Source organism: Dermochelys coriacea, chromosome 3, assembly GCF_009764565.3.
Source record: "Dermochelys coriacea isolate rDerCor1 chromosome 3, rDerCor1.pri.v4, whole genome shotgun sequence".
In the NCBI taxonomy this organism is placed as follows: domain Eukaryota; kingdom Metazoa; phylum Chordata; order Testudines; family Dermochelyidae; genus Dermochelys; species Dermochelys coriacea.
The window spans coordinates 90699686-90710743 of NC_050070.1; the positions used below are offsets into that span (position 1 = coordinate 90699686).

Below are 11058 nucleotides of genomic sequence, written 5' to 3' on the forward strand. Positions count from 1 at the left end.
TATAAAAGGTTTCAGAGTAGCAGCCATGTAGCCTGTATTCTCAAAAAGAAAAGGAGTACTTGTGGGCACCTTAGAGACTAACAAATTTATTTGAGCATAAGACTTCGTGAGCTACAGCTCACTTCATCGGATGCATTCAGTGGAAAATACAGTGGGGAGATTTATATACATAGAGAACATGAAACAATGAGTGTTACCATACACACTGTAACCAGAGTGATCACTTAAGGTGAGCTATTATCAGCGGGAGAGCAGGGCGGAAAAAAACCTTTTGTAGTGATAATCAAGTGGGCCATTTCCAGCAGTTGACAAGAACGTCTGAGGAACAGTGTGGGGTTGTGGGGGGGGGGATAAACATGGGGAAATAGTTTTACTTTGTGTATGACCCATCCACTCCCAGTCTCTATTCAAGCCTAAGTTAATTGTATCCAGTTTGCAAATTAATTCCAATTCAGCAGTCTCTTGTTGGAGTCTGTTTTTGAAGCTTTTTGTTGAAGTATTGCCACTTTTAGGTCTGTAATCGAGTGACCAATCGAGAGATTGAAGTGTTCTCCAACTGGTTTTTTGAATGTATAATTCTTGATGTCTGATTTGTGTCCATTTATTCTTTTACTTAGAGACTGTCCAGTTTGACCATGTACATGGCAGAGGGGCATTGCTGGCACATGATGGCATATATCACATTGGTAGATGTGCAGGTGAACGAGCCTTTCTGATATTGTGGCTGATGTGATTAGGCCCTATGATGTGTCCCCCTGAATAGATATGTGGACACAGTTGGCAATGGGCTTTGTTGCAAGGATAGGTTCCTGGGTTAGTGGTTCTGTTGTGTGGTGTGTGGTTGCTGGTGAGTATTTGCTTCGGTTGGGGGTTGTCTGTAAGCAAGATTGGCCTTCTCCCAAGATCTGTGAGAGTGATGGGTCGTCCTTCAGGATAGGTTGTAGATCCTTGATGATGCGTTGGAGAGGTTTTAGGTGGGGGCTGAAGGGTGATGGCTAGTAGCGTTCTGTGATTCTTTCTTTGTTGGGCCTGTCCTGTAGTAGGTGACTTCTGGGTACTCTTCTGGCTCTGTTCATCTTTTCTTCACTTCAGTAGGTGGGATATTGTAGTTGTAAGAATGCTTGATAGAGATCTTGTAGGTGTTTGTCTCTGTCTGAGGATTGGAGCAAATGCGCTTATGTTATGGAGCTTGGCTGTAGACAAATGGATACGTGTGGTATGATCTGAGTGAAAAGCCGAGGCATGTAGTAGGAATAGTGGTCAGTAAAGTTTCCGTATATGGGTGGTGTTGATGTGACCAGTGCTTATTAGCATCGTACTGGTGTAGTTTATTCCCTTTCCTGTATGGGAATAAGGGATACCAGCCTAGCTCTTTTATACACAATAAATGTGTCTACAATAGGGGGTTGTATTGCTTTAATTATACTGGTGTAGCACTAATTTTATGTGTAGAGAAGCCCTAAATGACTTGTCCAAGGAATCACAGGGGTGTAATGTTTGTGAAGTATTGAGAGCCTCAGATGACATGTAGTTTACAGGACTACTTAGTGGGGGCTGGTTGGCTTGGTGGGGCTGGTTGGCTGGACAGACAGATAGATATGCACTCTATTATTGTTATTGTCATCTCTTACCCAGGTTAAATTTGTCTATTCTTTTACCAAGCATTAAAGAGTACTTTACTCCTCTGTGTCGGTTATCCCCATTGCCAGACCAGCCCAGCGCCAAGGGGGAAGCATAGGCCGCGGGTGGGGCTAAGGTTTCCACCCCCACCCTCAGTGTGCTGGCCAGCACAACTGAACCAATGTGATGGGGGAAGTACCCATAGCAAACAAAAGGGCTGGCATAGTTTGTTTCTGCCCTTAAATTAGGGGGCAGCAGGGACCAGGATTTACAGTTATAATCATAATCCAGCCAAAAGCATTTTCTTCAACACTGCTGTAAGTCTCCTGACACAGTGTGTGAGCTTTTGCTTGTTGTCCTAGAGAGAGGAAATTATCCTCATTTTCCCTATTGATGGTGGCACACTAGCTCCATGAACAAGAGGTTGTGACATCTACATTGCAATGAAAACATTATGGAGGTTTTGTACTTTAAAAGGGATGGGGGTGGGGGGAAATCACCTGTACTACAACAGATGGTTTAAATGTGGCGATTACAAAATCCTGAAGTTAAAATAGTTTAATTACAAAGTCAATACTGCCTCCAACCTCTGCTAAGGTTCTTGTGTAAAAACAACAGACGGCAGAGTGCAAACGGATCTTTAGGGACAATGTTTAACCAGAACTTTGCATTAGCTACTGCGGCTATAGCTCTCCATCAGAACCTTTATAACTGACGATCAACTGATTTTCCCAGTTTTATTATTGTTAACCATCTCTGCTTTAGTAATCAAGGCATGGCAGCTAAAGGGGCAACAAACCAATCGGAGACAAATGGAAAGACTTTACTGAAACATGAGATGCAATAGCCAGATGGTAATTTTAAAGAAAGGCTAAGGCCCGGTCTTCTAAAAAATGGGCTCCATCTTCCAGGACTATGGACATATAATTTGGGCATGGGTTTGACATCCAGACAATAATCAGGGATCAATGGAATTGGGAATTATTAAAGAAGGAGAAATAAGCAAGTATTTAAGACGCATAGTATGATTAAGCTCTAGCTATATAAGAATCATAATATGGGTATTTTGAATTAAATGACTATTAAGAAAGTTCTGATTTATTTCATACTAGGGATTCTGATGAAAAAATTAGAAATATAGGAAGAAAGAGAAGTGAAAAAAATTGGAATGATTTGAATGGTAGGATCTTATTTCATTCCCCCAGAAAAAAGCAGTATAGAGGGACCCTGACCACCACATTCTAGAAAGTTGAGTCAGATACGATAGTGCTAAATTCAACAGCTAAGAACCTATAGTCTTGTTCTTTACTATCAAATATACATACCATACATCTTCCTTAACAACTGCAGAGGACATTATACACATAGAGGCACCCAGCTTATTTATTATTACTATAGCCTTGTATATGAAGCCAGAATAGCACATGTTGCCAGTACCGCAAAGAATTGCTTCATGTCACAATCTTGTTGTATCTGCACCTGTCATGTCGTATCATAGGATATTTACATTCACATTACACACACTCCATGACGTACTGCTCTAATACCACGTGAGGAGTGATAAATATAGATAATATAGATAACCATTTGGTGAAAAGGGAATCAAATTCATGCCATTCCAAGAAAGTGCTGCCAATTGTGGGCCCAGTTCTGATGCTATTTCTCCTCATTGACTTAGGTGGGAGTATGATGGATGGAGTATGATGCTTGTCAATATCAGTAACACAGAAATGGACCCCAAAATGAGAAGGCAAAATAGGGGCTGATACTCTTCTTGCTAACACAGATTTTATACTGGGGTAACTCCATCGACTTAATAGAGTTGCTCCTGATTTACATTGATGAAGATGAAATGGGAATCAGGCCCTTGATGTGTGAATTTTCCTTTCCTCATTCCCTTTTGCCCCTTCCTCTTAAATTTGTATAGTGAGTAGAAGACAGTGGATTCAGGTGACGGAGGACATATTTGCTAAGCAGAATAAACATTCAACAATTTATCTGTTACCTTAATGATCTTAATAAATGTCACCAAGGATAACTTGTGAAAAATCTTCTAGTTATTGGACAAAGGAGCCTTTCTTGGTGCTGATTGGCTAAGACTTTGTGGGAGGAGTCTGCCTTATGACTCCAAGGGAAAATGTTTATTAGTCCTTTGGGTAGAAGGGGAAAACATCCTTAGGGCTCGATCTTGCAAGATGCTGCACATGCTGACCCATTCCAGCCAAATACTTCTATACATGCTTAACATTACTTATCTGAGTAGTCCCATTGACTTCAAATTTAAGCACTGCTTAAATGCTTTGAGGGACTGCAGAGTATAGAGAAATTGGTTCTAATTCTAACACAGACAAAATTTATACTGGTGAATCTACTGGCAACAAGTCATGGGCAAAGCACTGCCACACAAAGTATATGGACTAATATTTTTAACAGAAACAGAAATTTGTAAGTTTCCATAGGAGATGAATACAAGAGGGCTGTTTGTTATTTACTTGGGCTTATTCTTACAAGCTCTAACTCTAAATCAAATATTTGCAGATTTACTCCTGCAGCTTGCATATGTACAAGCTGCTGGACAAACTGACCCACTCCACCAATTTTAAACAAAAAGGATCTCCAAGTGAGATTTTCATCTTATCCTTATCCTGGAGCCTGGGTGAATCCGAGTTACATGGGAAAGAGGCCCTTGAAGAATTCCACCAGGATTTCAATGATTTCCACCCCACCATCAACCTCAGCCTGGACCAGTCCACACAAGAGATCCACTTCCTGGACTCTACAGTGCAAATAAGCGATGGTCACATAAACACCACCCTATACCAGAAACCTGCTGACTGCTATACTTACCTACATGCCTCCAGCTTCCATCCAGACCACATCACACGATCCATTGTCTACAGCCAAGCTCTAAGATACAACCGCATTTGCTCCAATCCCCCAGACAGAGACAAATACCTACGGGATCTCTATCAAGCATTCTTAAAACTACAATACCTACCTGTTGAAGTGAAGAACAGATTGCAGAGCCAAAAGGGTACCTAGAAGTCACCTAATACAGGACAGGGCCCAACAAAAAAAGTAACAGAACGCCACTAGCTGTGACCTTCAGCCCCCAACTAAAACCTCTCCAGCACATCATCAAGGACCTACAATTTATCCTGGAGGATGATCACTCACTCTCACAGACCTTGGGAGACAGGCCAGTCTTCGCTTACAGACAGCCCCCCAACCTGAAGCAAATACTCACCAGCAATTACACACAACACAACAAGAACATTAACCCAGGAACCTATCCTTGAACAAAGCCCTTACCAACTCTGTCCCACATATCTATTCAAGGGACATCATCATAGGACCTAATCACATCAGCCATACCATCATGGGCTCGTTCACCACCGCACATCTACAATGTGATATATGCCATCATGTGCAAGCAATGCCCTCTGTCAGGTATAGTGGCCAAACCATAGTTCTCTACGCCAGCGATCTCAAACTCGAATCACCACAAGGACCAAATGAGGACTAGTACATTGGCCTGAGGGCTGCATCACTGACACCTTTTCATATAAAGGTACAAAAGCCTTCACCCCCCGGCCCCACTCCCATTCCATCCCTTCCATGAAGCCCCGTCCCTGCCCCACCTCTTCCCACCCCTTCTCCACCCCCATTCCAACCCCTTCCCCAAAGTCCCCACCCCAACTCTGCCCCCTCCATGCCCCTATTCCACCCCTTCCCAAATCCCCCCCCTGCCCCACCTCTTCTCCACCTCCTCCCCTGAGTGGGTGGCTTCCCGCTCCTCCCACCTCCCTCCGGGAAAGCACTAAGCAGTGCCAAACAGCTGTTTGGTGGCGGGAAGCACCTGGAGGTAGGCAGAGGAATGGCGACGTGGCGCACTGGGTAGGAAGGGGGGCAGCGGGTGGGGGGAGCTTGGCGGGCCTCTGCAAATAACTCCGTGGGCCGAGTGTTTGAGACCCCTGCTCTAAGCAAAAGAATAAATGGACATAAATCAGACGTCGAGAAAGATAACATTCAAAAACCAGTCAGAGAATACTTCAACCTCCCTGGACACTCAATAACAGACTTAAAAGTGGCAATTCTTCAACAAAATCTTCAAAAACAGACTCCAATGAGAAACTGCAGAACTTGAATTAATTTTCAAACTGGACACTATCAAATTAGGCCTGAATAAAGACTGAGAGTAGATGAGTCACTACAAGAACCAAAATATTTCCCCCTACTGTTACTCACACCTTCTTGTCAACTGTTTGAAAGTTGACCTGACTACCACTACAAAAGTGATTTTTATCCTATTGATAATAGCCCACTTTAATTGAATTGTTTTGACCCCCCACTTGTTAAGGCAACTCCCATCTTCTCTGTTATATATATTTCCTACTGTACTGTTATATATATTTCCTACTGTATTTTCCACTCCAAACATCTGATGAAGTGGGTTTTAGCCCATGAAAGCTTATGCCCAAATAAATGTGTTAGTCTCTAAGGTGCCATTAGTACTCCTCGTTGTTTTTGCTTGAACCAAAGGTTGATACTTACTGAATTAAATGAACAATTAAAAAACCCCTCACCTGAGGATACACCTTCATCTTCTAGCAAATATGGCAGCCTTTCTGCCATCTGAATACCAAATAACTTTTTTAGAATGTCTCCTAGGTTTCCTTCTTCAATTCCCAGTCCTGTCTCCTTTCTCGACCCTAAACACTTGTTTAGTAACTTACAGCCTATTTGACAGCAAGAGAGGTTCGCTGCAGCACCCTGTCCATTATGATTAAGGGTGCTTCCTGTCTGGTAAGAGTGTTGTCTCTTCAACAAGTTAAAGCACCATGAAAAGGTGAAAATACTTTGGAAAAAGTGAGTCTAGTGATTTCAGCTTAGAATTGCTGTTTCTAAACAGAGGTATGTTTCAGATCCGCAGCTGGCTGGCTATTTTGTCTTTCTGATCTGCCTCCAACCCAATGGGTACTTTAATTTGGAATGTCATCATCATTACTGGATGTGTACCCCAAAAGTTCCAGTCATGTTAATACACTGTCGGGTGTGGCTGTGATGTTATTCCCAGAAGTACAGTACTTCTGAGAATCATGTATAAAACAGCTTCGAAGTCAGATTGCCAGTGAACATTTAGAGATAACGCCAGACACCAAGCACAATCAAAACACCTTCTTTGATCCATCTATAAAATGAACCATCTAGATTCTACCTTTGTTTACTGTACAATACTTTGACTTCAGTGAGGATTGCACGAGAATTATATCAGGCAGAATTGGGCCCTCATTCTTTGTGTTTACACATGTATGCCCTGGCGTATCAATGCATTAACAATTCTTAAAGAGAACACTGCACCTGTTAGACAATTGAAGACCCCTGAATTCACCTAAGAACATAAGAACGGCCATACTAAGTCTGACCAATGGTCCATCTAGCCCAGTATCCTGTTTTCTGATAGTGGCCAGCATCAGATGCGTCAGAGGCAATGAACAGAACAGGCTATCTGAGTGGTCTGTCCCCTGTTGTCGAGTCCCAGCTTCTGGCAGTCAGAGGTTTAGGGGACACCCAGAGCACAGGTTGCATTGCTGACCATCTTAGCTAATAGCTCCATGAACTGATCTAATTTGTTTTTGAACCTGCAGGACTGTACTACTGTATATAAGCGTATCACCAGGATCACTGTCATTATTAGTTGTATTATGAAAGTAACCTAGAGGTGCTGCTTGTGAATGGACCACCATTGTGCTAGAGGCTGTACAAACATATAGTAAGGGAGATTTCCTGCCCACAGAGCTTACAGTGCAAACAGACAAGGTTTGGGAGAGGAAAACTAAGGCACAGAGCTTTGCTCAAAGTCAAACAGCAGAACCAGGAAAAAAAACTCTGGGGTCCTGAATCTCATTCTGCTGCCCTGTCCATTAGATATACGGCCTCTTAAAATGCAAAAGGAAATTTTGCCCAGGGACACATTCATGAAAGCGGATATTTTGGTGAAAAGAGCCATGGTTCCAGCCATTGCCTTTTTCTCACAAACATTTACACAAAATTGCCCTATGACATTTCTGCCTTTGTAACCTATTAAAAAGTGATACTGTAGCACAACATGATCAAATAACAAATGCCATGGAAAAGCCATAATTCTATTTTTAAAAAAGTCTTTGTTTTGTCAAGCCTTTCAACTGATGTTGGCAACAAAATTATTGAAGTCGGCTATGAGCTGTTCTCTTGTCAAATAAGCCTTCTTCTGAGCAGTATTAAAATTTATATCTGTTGTTAAATTAAACACTTTGGGTTTATTAATGTTTCCTTTCCTCTCCAAATTTCTTTGTTGAGAAGAGGGGCCAGAGGAAATGTACTAGCAACAGGAGGATGTGAAGTATAGTTTGGAATACATTAAACATATGCTGATGGGCCATTAGCCCAGTTTGTAGATACTGCCACCTGTCCCTTATACCACTTGCTATTACTTTAATAGCTGAAAACATACTGCAAGAGAGGTGTCAAACCCCATTAAATCTTTACTACTGTATTAGAAAGAACTTATCTGCATATACATGCCTTATTGCTAAAGGACTTTCCATTAAGCGCTTGCTTATTGTGAAAAAAACCTCACTAAGAAAGTTGCCAAGGACTAAATGTCACTTAGTGTCATTGAATGTTTAAGAGGAAGATCTTGCCATTGTAAATGTAAGTTGTGGCAATTAACCCTTTGCTTGTTCCTCTCATACTAATGAGTGAGTTCCAGGAACCTCCTCTGGGTCCTCTAGAAATACTTTCAAATACATTTACAGCTTTACAGAACACTAGGGTCTGCAGTAAAATATGGTGAGATCTGAATGACTAATTTGTCAGCTGACTGGGATGAAAGTGGACTAGCTTCCTGGTCATCAGGCCTAGTGATCAAAGCAGGCATCAGGAACCAAGGACTAGGGTCAGAGCCAGAGTCAGTAGTCAGAAACTGGAGCCAAGGAATTAGATACCAGAGCAGAGGATCAAACCAGAGTCCATAGTCAGAAGCCAAATCCACAGGTCAAGCCAGAAGGCAGGAATTGGAGTAAGCAGGATATCAAGCAAGGAAGGGTTCACGGAAAGGATGGGACTAAGGCAAGGCTGGATGCAAAGCAGAAGCAGCAGGAACAAGGTAACACAGGAACAGGCAGAGAGGTGGACATGAGCATTGAGTTGCCAGTGAGCTGTTGCTGGCTTAAGAACTGGCCTGTTGCCTCCTCCAGCTAATCAGGTGATGTGGCCAATCAGGCGGCCAGCTGTACTGATGAGGCTGCCTGGAGATTAGCTGTGCTGCAGGCCCCAGTTCCTAACAGTACCTGCCCCCCAGTCCAAGGGTGCCATCTTCAGATCCCAGGGCAAGCGTGGTGGAAGAAGTGCAGGAGATCCGGAGCATGGATTTGTTTTGCAGGTTCCCATGAACATTCATCTGGGCCATTCCTGTCCCAATCAGATACTGTAGTTTTCTTCAGACTCAAGGAGAGTTTTGAATCTGCCAGCTCACATATTCTTCTTGTCCCTGAACGGCTATAGGAAGAGGAAGGGGACTAGTATGGAGTGGGAAAGGATTCTTGACTAATTAATTTAGAAGAAATACATGGAAGACTAGGTGAGTCTTGAGGGAATCTGGTAGCTGTAATTTGAATGTAACTGCATTAATCTGTTTTGTGACCTGGAAAGTCCCCAGGTACTTATGGTCCAGCTTCACAGAAGGCAAGTCAATCATAGATTCTGGGTGGACAACCACACATTATCCCCTACACTGAAACCAGGTATTGGCTGGTGGGACTTGTTGGCATACCATATGTAGGTTGCTTTGGTGACTTCTAACTGCCTCTGGATTTATTGGTACCTGCTGGATGTGAGCTGTGAGTTCAATAACAGTGGGCATGAATGATTCAGAGAGGATCTCTGGATGAGCATGAAGATGAAAATCAGAGTTAGCAAAGAAAGGAGTCTGCTTGGTGGAGGCATTAGTGGCATTGTTGTAAAAGCAAACCTGGCCTGAGGGATCAAGGACTTGATCTTGATGATAGTTTTGGAAACAATGTAGGTATTGATTGACTTACCCAGCCTGCCTTTTGGTGGTTGGGTGACAGGCTGGTGATGTTAAGAAATCAATATTCAGACATCGTAGAAATTCTTGCCAAAAGCAGCAGATAAACTGGGCTCCACCCCAGCCAGATATCATCCCTGCAGGCAAATGTTGGAGATGAAAGTTGTTCTCACTAATAGACGGGCTGTCTCTTCAGCAGAGGGATGCACCCAGCATGGAACAAAATGTACCAGGTAGGTTAAATTATCAACCACCACTAGAATGGTAGTGTGGGCTTCGGATGGGTGGTAATTCATGATGAAGTCCATGGAAATGATGGTTCAAGGCTAAGGCAGAGCTGGAGGGGACCCAGCAGTCTTTAATAGGGGTGTGTGTGTCTTGGTCCGGGTGCAAAGTTCACAGGAATCTACATAGGATGCAATAGAGGTGCATGCAAATTTCTAGAAACCAGGTCTTGGAACAGTTGAAGTGGCCTACTAAGGGAGTATTATGGTAGAGATGTAGGAGTTGAAGATGAGAGGACCCTTTGGGCACATAGATGCACGCTTCATGGTATAGGATTCTGTCCTGGAATGCAAAGACTGTGGTAGTCTGGTCCTGGTCCTGGTCTATGGCTTGATGGGTTTGGATGGCAAATGGATTGCTAGGTAACTGAGAGAAGATGGAGGGTAACAAGTTTGAGGCTATGGTGAAAAAATGAAGTTATAACGCTTAAGACTCATGAACATAAGTCTGGTCTACACTAGAAAATGAATTCAACATAACTAGGTCACTCAGGGATGTGAAAAATCTACACCCCTGATTGGTGTAGTTAAGCTGATCTAAATCCCCATGTAGACAGCACCACAGATAAATTCTTCTGTTGACCTAGCTACCGCTTCTCAGGGAGGTGGATTACTTACATGGATGGGAGAATCTCTCCTGTTGGCATAAGTAATGCCTACACTGAAGCAGGACAGCAGTGCAGCTGCAACTGTGCCGCTGTCATTTTTTAAATGTAGACAGGTCCATAGTCTTCTCACCAGGTTCCAGTACTCATCTTTTCATGACAATACATCTGCCTTCCTGTTCCTTGTCCCAGGCTGGTAGGTGACAACAAACTCAAATTGTGCAAAAGGGATCAGCGTGCTTGCCGCTGGTTTAGATACCTGACCATTTTTAGGTATTGAAAGTTTTTATGATCCATCAGAACTTGGACTGAGAACCCAGTCCTCTCCAGAAGATGAAACCATTCTTCAAAGGCTGCTTTTATGGCCAGTAGTTCCTTGTCCAGGATGTCATCATTCATGTCAGAGGGAGTGAGTTTTCACTAGTAAAAAGCACACAGGTGAAGCCAATTATTGAGACCAGCAGGTAGGGAAAGAACTGCT

At 42.9% G+C, this 11058-nt stretch overlaps 1 long non-coding RNA gene across 1 annotated transcript; it reads left to right on the forward strand.

Moving 5' to 3' along the window:
- The first annotated feature begins 1084 nt into the window (after positions 1 to 1084).
- Positions 1085 to 9545, forward strand: LOC122459325. Its single transcript, XR_006279933.1, has 3 exons — positions 1085 to 1321; positions 8963 to 8969; positions 9535 to 9545. It is a non-coding gene; the product is annotated as an uncharacterized LOC122459325 (long non-coding RNA).
- Positions 9546 to 11058: the final 1513 nt, after the last annotated feature.